The sequence below is a fragment of the Myxine glutinosa genome, chromosome 1 (genome assembly GCF_964187855.1).
Source record: "Myxine glutinosa chromosome 1, kmMyxGlut1.1, whole genome shotgun sequence".
Lineage (NCBI taxonomy): Eukaryota > Metazoa > Chordata > Myxini > Myxiniformes > Myxinidae > Myxine > Myxine glutinosa.
In genome coordinates this window covers 309,339,011-309,349,010 of record NC_136261.1, presented here as the reverse complement: position 1 = coordinate 309,349,010, position 10,000 = coordinate 309,339,011, and the positions used below count along the sequence as shown (strand labels likewise).

General features: G+C 41.4%; 1 protein-coding gene across 7 annotated transcripts in view; it reads left to right on the top strand.

The window, feature by feature from the left end:
- Positions 1 to 10,000, top strand: part of LOC137439901 (plasma membrane calcium-transporting ATPase 3) — a 480,661-nt gene that overhangs the window by 87,254 nt on the left and 383,407 nt on the right. The window lies entirely within an intron of this gene.

Genomic DNA, 10,000 nt, shown 5'->3' with positions numbered 1-10,000 from the left:
CAAAGAGCAGGGGTATGATCATGTACAAGTCAAAAGCCCGGACAGTGATATCTTTTTCATATTACTTCATTATGCCTACCATATTCCAGACATCAGAGTGCTTTTTGACACAAGAGGCAACAAGCAAAGGCTAATAGATGTCACCCATTTTGCAAAGCAGTCCTCCTCTGAATACTGCTCAGCTTTACTTGAACTACATGCTTTCTCAGGCTGTGATTCAACAAGTGCCTTCAAAGGAATTGGCAAAGTCAAGCCAATCAAACTGTTGCAGCAGTCTACCAAATTTGTTAAACCTCTGTCAGACCTTGGGGAATCCTGAACTGTCTCAAGTGAATTAATTTCTAAACTTGAGGAATTCACTTGTGCACTATATAGCAAATCACGGTTCACAGACATTGATGAAGTTCGCTTCATCATGATGGAGAAGTGCAAAGGAGATGCAGAGGAACTCAGTGGTTCTGCTCATGTTGATCTATCCTCATTCCCACCATGTAAGAACAGTCTTGAACAATATATCCGCAGGGTGAATTACCAGGTAGCAATATGGAAGAGGGCTCATTAATTCAATCCTGCCATTCCAGCACCAACAGATGGTCATGGCTGGACAAAGAATGGAGACAGGTTGGAACCACTGTGGACAACTAATGATATCCTACCACCTAGGCTTGTTGATATTCTTGTATCATGGAAGAGGAACCAAGTGATGAGTACTATTCAGAAGATGATGATGATCAGTGCTGTGGATCAGATCATGACACAGATAGTGAAGATGAAATTTAAAGAAACTTTAATTGTGGTTTTTGTTCTTTCTGTTTATTTCTGTTTCAACTTTTAAAATTGGTAATCAAGTGAACAAACATTTTTTTACATCCAATTTTAATAGTTGATTTAAGTGACAGTGTGATCCTGCTGTCAGAAACCAGTTGTTATATCTCTTCTTTTGTAGGTGGCAGGTTAGGGTTAGGGTTAGGGTTAACCCTAAATGCATGCAACTATTTTTTTTTTTTTTTTTTTTTTTGTATACTGAATCGAGGCTCGTGAAACAGCTAATACAAGTATGGTTAAAACACACACAAAAATCTGATGTTAGATTTATTTTTGTTTTATGAGAGCGAATTTTTCAGGACGATAGGAATCGAGTATGACCTCCCAACTTTACTCCTTCTGTTTATGTAACCTAGTCTTTTAACCAGAATAATGCCTGCATAAGTAACAGTATGCATATTCAATAGAAGCGATGGTTTTTATTATTGCTGTTGAAGCATCATACGTACATGTAATATTCAAGTTTCATTTCCTCTGGTTCTTGTGATAAAATATTTGTACAACTAAGAATTGTGAACTAAAAACAATTATTCAAAACAAAAGTAGTTAACAGTTTTCATTATCAAATTATTGTATTCAAGAATTACGAAGTTTGGGTGTTAAACAGTGTAATTGTTTATTATTCCGTTTAAACTGAACATAAAGGAACCGTGTGTAAGGTTCATTGCACAGAGTACCCAAGGGATATTTTGAATACTTTCAATCGCAGTCATTAGATTTTGTGACCATTTTACATACGATTGTCTTTTTTCCTGTGTGCTATTTATTACCTCAAATTTAAGACTACTTTGTACATAAGAAAGAGATGACTTAGACATCATGTCACTATTGCACTCAATAGTGTCCATGAAGTGTGGTAAAAAGAAAAAGATGTAGAAATCTATCACATAAAACTATTTGCCATGAAAGCTTTGGTTGCTTTAATCATTGTTGTAATGTATCTAAATGGAATTATGTAACCATAAACGCTTACATTCATTAAGAGGAACACATAATATATGCTAAACTGCTATGTCATCTAACATGTACCATGATATGCAAATTATGTGATGTCATTCATAAATGAAGACAAAAAACTATATCGATAACATTTTGTCTGTTGATTGTGATAAAGTTAATGCTAACATGGTCCAAATTTAGTCCAATTTGGACATATCTTTACGGAGAAGAAGTCTCAGTTGCAAGTACAAAATTCACGGACCCCAAGAAATAGGGCAATCTGTGAAAAAACATCATTTTGACATAGATCGAAATAGGGAGTTAAAAAACATAGACCAAATGAGTTTTTTTTTCTTGTTAACATCTTTTTCCCATTAGGGGAGTTACCAATAAACAAAATGACACCCAAGAAGTAGGATCATCGGAGGGGGGGGGGGGGGGGGCGGGGGTGCACGGTAGGCCCTTCTGGCCCACGGACTATGGGTATAGTTTTATTTATTTTGTACCATGAGGTTTGTGTCTTACCTTCCTATTTGTCTCTTTGTTTGTTTATATCTGTCCTGGTTTTGATGCCTTGTCCACCTTCGTATCGGTATAATTTTCATGATGAACAATCATTTGCCTCCTGCGTTTTACCTTCCTGTGTGATCAACCACCAGTTTTGGCCTACATTTGGGAAATCCTTGAGGGATCACATTATGGCAATTGTAATGCTGGACGCAGTGTAATTGTAATTCTGAATTCTGACCACAGTAAAACACGTTTGTGGGCGATCACAACACGTACTCAAAATGTGTGCATGCACAAGGCTTAAACGTGTGCTGAACGATGCAAACGTACACGCTCAGACACACCCAAATATTCGCGCCAAAAGATTATTTCGTAAAAAGCTTCCTTGAAAGCACATGTTCAAGTCACTTTTCCCAGCTTCCAGATGGTTTGCTGACCAGATTGTCTTTGAATACTCAGTTTAAAGTGCCCTGTCACTTGAGCACAGAACATCGTTTTACTGCTGCCGCTTGTACTGCCACCGGTGATTTTCCTCCCTTTCCCGTTCTGCCTTGGCAAGCCATTTTAGCGTGACCTTCATGAACGGGTCCAAATTTAACTCTCACAGGAAGGTTTGCATTGGTTTAGTGTTTCTATTTTTCATTCTTTAATTTAATTTTTTTTTAACCATTATTTCCACACTGCACACTGATTGTGTTACATGCTGTATAGTTTTAATACTGTCGAGCTGTAAAAAAAAGTCTTCATGCTCTATGACTTTATTCCAAGATGTTCTTCTAATTGTTCTCTGATAATTAATTGGCCAACAAAACACTGTGGCCATTTTGTTTTATTATATTTGGCTATATCAGCTGCTTCTGTATATCCATAAGGATTTAAGTTTGATTGTGTATATGGAATGCCAGTGGTTTTGATTTGGGATCCTTTTGGACGAAATTTTAGATTTCGATTAGTTTGTTCACTTGATCCTTCAGGCTTGTTTGAGATATGGACAAGTGGTTCGTATCTTGTCTTGACCAACTGCCTCCTTTCAATCTCCCAAGCAACGAGTTGTGATATCTAAATTTAATCTCGTGGTCGATTGTCATGTTTGGACAAAGCATATCGCCTTTCTTGGTGTAACGACGCCAGTAGTGCGTGGTACTGCGCTTGAGCCTCTTTTGCTGGACAGTCATCACCTTCCTGCATGCTTGGCTGATGGTGTTTTCTTATTGGTACATGTCCTTCTCCACATGACCAGATTCAGCTGCCATTTAACAGTGATGTAATGAGAGTTGACCGAGTGTGGTTGCTATATATATATGGTGGGGTGGAAAGAACTGGGAAGTGGCCGTGTGCTGTGTGCAGGAAGGGTGTTGGAGTGAATTCCATTCAATGTATAATGCGCTAAGTGGGTTCATCAAAAATGTAGTGGTTTGAGAGGGTCATTAACCAGTGTGGCAGCTACATTCAAGTGTAAGGTGTGCACAGAGGGAGCTGCAGATGGAGGAAATGTTGAGTTGGATCTTGGAGATGGCGCGAAGCTGGAAGGTGTGAAAACATTTTGTTACCTCGGAGACATGCTGAATGGAGAAGGTGGATCGGACTCTGCAACGGTTGCTCGAGTGAGATGTGCATGGAAGAAGTTTCGGGAACTGAGTGGCGTGCTGACGAGGAGGGGAGTGTCGTTGAAGCTGAAGGGAAAGGTGTATGCTGCATGTGTGAGAAGTGTTATGATTTATGGGAGCGAGACATGGGTAATGAACGTAGAGCAGCAACGAAGGCTGGAAAGGGTGGAAATGCGAATGGTTCGGTGGATGTGTGTAGTATCGTTGAGAGAGAGAGGAAGACAAATGATTAATTGCGAAAGATGATGGGAATAGAGCCTGTGATTGATGCTGTGAAGAGAAACGGTTTGAGATGGTTTGATCATGTGTTGAGGAAGGATGAAAGTGACTGGTTGAGAAGAGTGATGGAAATGAATGTAGAAGGAAGTAGAGGACGGGGAAGACCGAGAAAGACTTGGCTAAAGATGGTCGAAGAAGAAATGCGGGCAAGGGGGGGTTAACAAGGGGAGATGCAGAAAATAGGGCAAAATGGAGAAGATTGTCACGGTGACCGCAAGGCTAACCCCCGCTCTTGCAGGGAAAATGGCCTTAAAATGCCTGTTGTACACTTGCCGAAAACATTCCTGAAGGATTTGGTCCGCTGATGGAAATGATGTGTTACCCATTATGGTAGTCCACCTATACATTACTTTAATGATGCCCTATCATGCTGTTGAGGTTAATAGATGCAAATTACTTGAATCTGTCCTTGTGAGCCAGGATGTGAAAATTGCGACTTTTACAATTTTCTTAATTTTTTTTTCATTTTTGTATACTAAGTCGAGACTCGTGTAAGAGCTAACACATGTAACATGTAATAAATGGAGTGGGACATGAGGGGGAGAGAGAGGGAAGCACAACAGTAGAGAACAGGGACATCGGGAGATCTGTGGAAGGGTGGGGTGGGGTTCACGGGATGAACAAGATGAACAAGATGGACACTGCAGGGACTTTCACGAAAGAAAACGGAATTTGAAGGAGGTAGATTTGGGGTGGATTAACAGGGGTAGAAAAGATCAAGGTTTTCATGGGGGAAAATAAGAGATGGTGGTGAACAGCTGTTTTAAAGACCTGGAGGGGAGGAGTGGGATTGAAGAGAATGTGGGAGTTTGTTCCTGAAGTGGGGAAAAAGAGGAATAAAAAAAAATGAAGGTGAGCAGAGATTCCTTTTTTGCAGTTTCACCAGAAGTGGGTTGCTGACATCTTGTACGTACTGTAGGAATACTTGGGGGACAGAGCACAGACAGAGCAGGGGGTATAAGGCAGTTGAGTAGACAGTAGAAGACAAAGACCACCAACCTGCCTGCGATGAGCGAGTGAAAGGCCCTCAGAATCAGCTTCATCACGGGAGATTCCAATGATTATGAAAGCTTTGGTTTCTACTGCGTGAAGCTGAGCTAGGTGCGAGGCAGGGCCACCAGCACAGAGGCGAGAGCAGTATTCCATCAAGCTGCGGATGAAAGCTTTGTATGTGGTGAAAAGCTCAGTTGTGCAAACGAAAGGACTTCTCACGACAGAGGATGCCCAGTTGGAAACTGGCTGCGGAGGCCAGCTTGGGAATGTGGTTCTCCCAGGAAAGATCATGGCAGATAGTAAGACCCAAAAGCTTGAGTGACAGAACTTCTTCAAGAGGATTGTTGAGAAAGTAAATGGGAGGGTTTTCCAGACGGACTTTTCGGAGAGACATGGTGAGTGTGATATTTGTCCTGATGGAAAGACATGTTGACAAGTTTGTGATTTTGTCCAGGTCTGCAGGGAGTGAAGAGATTGCTGCCTGCCGAACTCAGGGTTGAGATATAGAGTGGCAGGGAGTGGAGTCATCAGCAAAGAGATAGAGAGGATTTTCCAGAGAGTCAGAGAGATCATTAATGAAGACCAGAAAAAGTACAGGGCCTAGAACACTGCCTTGAGGAACTCCAGCCTGGACAGGAAGAAGAGATGAGAGAATTCCATTTCCAGTTGCACGTTGACTACGACTGGAGAGGAAGTCTGGAGCCATTTCTTGGAGATTTCCATGGATACCTTAAGAGGAGAGTTTGGAGAGCAGGGAGGGGTGCCAGACCGTATCAAAGGCACGAGATATGTGAAGGGAGATGGCTCTGATTTCCTGTCTGGCATTGAGGTCTGCACTTTAACCCACATTGCGGCACACCCAATTGTGCCTGCCCTTTAACGATTGCATGGGAAATTGTAATTTGGTAAATCCAGTATCGTTGTTGGAATGTAACATCCTATGTGGCATCCCAACAAGATGCTGATAACGATTGTTGTACTGAAACCATTGCGAGTTTATTTATTTATTTATTTTTGCCTTTGATGCATTTTAATCTTTCATTTTTCTCCATGCTGGAAGAGGAAGTAGTTTATTCGATTGATTTTCAGCAAGCATTTTAAACTTATCATTGTTTAAATTAGTCGAGGCTTCACTGCTTGTCTTTTTCTGTGATTGGTTGATTTGCTGTGATGCAACGAAAGATGTTGGTCAATGTCGACCACACTAGTTACATGGTCTTGCTCAATCATGGTGCTTATTTTATATGCGACTGTAAATGGTACCTGGATTACTCTGGTATTTAAAATGGATTTGCCCTTCCGTGAAGGCTTTAATGCCAAAGGTATTATGATGCAATCCCACTTGACCATAATTATAGGTCTATTCATTTGCACTGTTGGCATTAATGAAAAAGCAGTTTTAATCTACATTCACAGTTACTACGGGTGCTTCTTGGTTAGCAAATGTCGATACAACATTGCTTCACTCTCCTGTGTGGGTTCACTTTGTGGTGTGTAGGTTGTGTGTGCTGGTCTTGTAATTTTTGTGCGAGCAGGTGTGGCGTAGCAGATTGATGTACCTGCATTTGCATGGTAAAGTGGCGCTGTGTGTGTGTGTGTGTGTGTGTGTGTGTGTGTGTGTGTGTGTGTGTGTGTGTGTGTGTGTGTGTGTGTGTGTGTGTGTGTGTGTGTGTGTGTGTGTGTGTGTGTGTGTGTGTGTGTGCGTGTGTGTGTGCGCGCGCTCGTCTGATACCCCATATATATATGCGAGTACCTTTGGTGTATATATGTGTGTGTATATATACAGACTTGGCATTTAATATGGAATATATTTTTTTTCTTGACTTGGGTTTACTTTCTGAACTCAGTATATCAATCTGGTGAGTTTATTTTACCTTTCGGTGATGTCTTTGTTGAAAGAACCATGTCACTGATTGTCTTTCGCAGCAAGAAGGCAATAACAGGATTATATCACAGGTGGCGTGACAAAATGTAAGGACAGGTACATTTGACGATTGGCTTCACAATCGGGTATATAAGGGTTGTTGCATCCTGTATTAGTGGAAAACAACTGCTGCACGTCTACAAAAGTTATTGCCGCTTCCTCTGGAGATGGTCCGTCAACTTGACAATGCTGTTTGTCATGGAGTGGTGGCTTTACGAAATTCTGGCATGAAACAGCGTGCTATTGCTCGGCAGTATGGCATCACCCAAGGTCAGGTGTCAAAGATCCTGAAATGAAATGCTCAGAGGGGTGTCCCTACTCCAATACCGAGGCCAGGACGTACACGCAGAACCACAAGGAGAGATGATCGCCAGCTGCACCGGTTAGTCTGCAATGGCCGTACCAAGTCAGCTAATCGGCTTAGGGCTGAGTGGCAGCAACTGACAAATGTGCCTGTATCCAGAAGGCTAGTCAACCAACGACGGGTTCAAGCAGGCTATCGTGCCAGGCGTCCCCTGAGAAAGCAACGCCTGACCAGACAACACAGCCAACGCCGATTGCAGTGGGCCAGAGAGCACCCTCAATGGCAGCCAGGACACTGGAATCACGTGACCTTCAGTGACGAGTCTAGATTTCTGGTCTATCGTCAAGATGGCCGCGTCCGAGTTTGCAGACAAGTGCATGAAGCCCACAACGAAGATTGTATAGTGCCAAGAGTCCAAGCTGGAGGTGGTGGGGTGACCGTTTGGGCTGCTTTTCATGCAGGGGGCAAAACTGACCTGGTTGTTCTGAATGGAAACCTGAACCAGTTCAAGTGCAGAGTCATTCTGGAAGAAACATTGCTTCCATTTGCTCGTGCAGCCTTTCGAGGAAACTTTGTCTTCCAAGATGACAATGCCCGGCCTCATCGTGCTCGCATGATCCAACACTTTCTTGCTGACCGTGGTGTAGAGCATATGGAGTGGCCTGCCATGTCCCCGGATATGAATCAGATAGAGAACTTGTGGGCAGAATTAACGCGTCAAATCGACAACTTGGACCAGCAGCCGACCTCTGTGCATGAATTGCAGCAGACTATTGTCACTGCATGGCAAGCGATTCCTGTCCAAACCTTGGCAAATCTCGTGGACAGCATGCCTCGACGTGTACGTGCTCTCCTGAATGCTCGTGGGGGTTACAGGAAGTACTGAACTGTAATTTTACTGTCCGTAATCCCAGTCATAATTTAGCTTTTGTTTTTGTTGAAAATTTTTTTGGCTAATGTGCAAAATAAAGAGATACTTCTGGAAAACATACAGAAGTTTAACACAGTACTGTCCGTGAATTGAGTTCGATATCAGTTTACATCACTTTCAAGGATCAATTTATTTGCTTCGAAATGTCAAATGTGGTTTTTGTTTCTTTTAAAGGTCACATTAATAAAATCTAGAATAATTTCAATATAATTCCAATGAACTTTTGGTTCTAAGTCATCTTGAAAAATAAGTTCACCCCTACAAAAAAAATATTCCATACTAAATTCTAAGTCTGTATATATATATATATATATATATATGTATATATATATATATATATATATCCCTCTTGTTTTTATTACCTCCATTACGCATCTGTCTGTCTATAGACGGGATATCTCAAAGTTATGGACAATTTGGACGACACTTGGTAGACAGGTTTGCATGTGTGAAAAGGACAATTTGGTGAAGATCCGGATCTGGCTACTAGGATTTTCTAAGCGATTCATCAATGAGCCCAAACCATCATTGTGCCAAAAATGATATATAGCTTGATGTGCCAAAAAGCTGTGGATAGATTATGACAACTTGTTGGATGAGTTGGTTCGGTGACGAGAACAAGCTGATTAGATTTTGGTTCAGGTCCGAATCAAGATCCGGTCTATCGGTGAGAAACAAAACTTAGTGTTCAACTTGGCGGAGTTATGTGCTCTACTGAGGGCCATCCTCGTCTTTTTGATTTGGCAACTCTGCTTGCCAAATTGTAAGGATTCGTCCAATATTCCTGATTTTGATGAAACATGTCATGGTAGCCGTTTGCATCCTGCCACATCCACACGCTTGCTGCAATGCATTGCAGTCTATTATAACTCGTTCATGTTGCAGTATAAGATTTATGGCTCCCATTAGTATGTTGCTGTTTATATAGGATTGATGTCTGAATAAACAAAACCGTATCATACTAAGAATCGCTTTTCTGGTGCCCTTTTGTCCAAAATTTACAGTTGTGCTGCGTCTTCCATTTGGGACTCAGTGGCAAGCCTGCCCACTCTATTTTAGTGCTTCCTCCACTCATTATCTTCACTGTTTTCCTTCGGCATCTTACTATAATTCACCAAATGTCTGTCTGTCTCTGTTCCCATGTACCGCAAAAACGACTGAACCGATCGCAACAAAATTTTGGGTGGGTAATCCTGGGACCCCCTGGAGTAAAAGAAATCGGCCTATATTGTTTTTCCACTTTTTTCCCAATTTTTCCAATTTCCAAATTTTCCAGTTTTTCCAAACACGATGGAATAATATTTACCGATATGAACAGTGATGTGGCTTTTATTGAAATTCTACAAATACCGTTTAGATTTTGATGATTTGCGTGTGATATGATTTAACGGATGTTTATATGAATCGTTTAAAATAAAAAAAGCCTTCAATTTCTGATATTTTGCCTTTTCATTTGGGCCTCCCAATTGAAGCCCCGCCCGTAGGGCGGGTACCGTTGCTAGTTACTTTAATTTATGATGTGCATGATTTGTTGGTTTAAAATCCTTCCATACATTTCTGCTTCAGTTTGATCAATGGGATAAAGGCTGGGTCTTGCTATCCATCGTTGATATTTTTGTCACTTGTACAATTTCTACTTACTTACCTTTTTCTGGTTTCCCATCTATTTAAACACCATTTTCGTTTGC